The sequence below is a fragment of the Anopheles arabiensis genome (assembly GCF_016920715.1).
Source record: "Anopheles arabiensis isolate DONGOLA chromosome X unlocalized genomic scaffold, AaraD3 X_pericentromeric_contig0001, whole genome shotgun sequence".
Taxonomy (NCBI): domain Eukaryota; kingdom Metazoa; phylum Arthropoda; class Insecta; order Diptera; family Culicidae; genus Anopheles; species Anopheles arabiensis.
Genome location: NW_024412079.1, coordinates 642,501 through 643,775, shown reverse-complemented (window position 1 = coordinate 643,775; position 1,275 = coordinate 642,501). Strand labels below are relative to the sequence as shown.

The following is a 1,275-nucleotide window of genomic DNA, read 5'->3' as shown; positions in this document are numbered from 1 at the left end:
AATTTATTTTGCATCAAGTTGCGATTGCTGGTGCGTCGAGATAGGAGTGTTTCGCGACTTTTGCCAAGCTTTGGTGCCATTTGGTGAATAATTAATGTTCTAGCCACAATAAACGTGCCACATAATGCCAATAACGAAAACGCCATTTTCAAGGGACTTCCAGTCAAAATGTTTGCAATCAGCGCTTTCCTGTCGAGTTCAGGATTTGGGACTGAGCGAGATCCAAACGACCAGTTCGTGAATAAACAATTCATACAACAGTACATCCCTGTACCGAGTCCAGTCATTGTCATCTTCTTCTCGAAGGAAGCGCACGATAGACCAGATCGTGAAATCATCCAAAGCGCACCATACATGACACGTCAACTAAGTCAACAAGTCAACAATACAACTTGGAAAACTAACGGGTAAGTAGGTCATCTCGTACACGACGACACACCGACCAAACCAGGTCAACACGTCACATGCACAAGACATCCTACTACCAAGGCCGACCACCTCGACACACGACCTGTTAACCGAACATGGTCAACACCATCATGTGCAAGGCAACCGGGCCAAACGGGTCAACTTATACAACTTGTAACGAGCATGTGTAAGCTTACTGGTGTGGTCCGCACGGTCCTCACATCAAGACAATCAAGTCGAGAACGAGGCACGCCGACAAGCTCATTAGTGTTAAGTGTCCTTCTCCATCCTATGTCAAGTCACTCGTCTGACACGGAAGTAGCCAACTCTTGTCCACTAGTATAAAGGAACGGTCTCCAGACCAGGTCAAGTCACTCGTCTGACAAGGAAGGAGCACGCACCAAGCTTCACCAGAGCACGGTACCACGGTCCCCAGACCAAGATGGTTAGTTACGCCAACGAGGAAGGGGCACGCGTTGCTACACTCAACTTAGTACACTCATGCTCTCACAAGAGTATCCCCTGTGTCGACGTGGTCCCCAGACCAAGACGAGCTTGCGCACATCGAGGAAGGGGCACACGGACAAACCACCAAGCATGGGTCGCCTGAGAGGATCGATGCGAACGCATCTCTACAACTCGCAGCTCCCAGCCTGAAGTCCCGTCGTTTGCGGGCGGTTGATAGGTGTCGAAACTAGGTATATCCACGTTGGGCAGAGCTCAAGCCAACGGCGTTCCCAGTTACGGTACTAACACGTGCAGCGAACTCCACTCATTGCGGCCTAGGTATAGCGGGATGAGACGCCGGGCTGCAGACGCAGACTCCAACGGATCTCAGAGGGTTGTTAGGCCCGCTAGCTTCCGAAC

At 50.7% G+C, this 1,275-nt stretch overlaps 1 pseudogene; it reads right to left on the bottom strand.

Moving 5' to 3' along the window:
- Window positions 1-990: 990 nt before the first annotated feature.
- The window catches only part of LOC120907009, a 5,701-nt pseudogene continuing 5,416 nt past the window's right edge, over window positions 991-1,275 (bottom strand).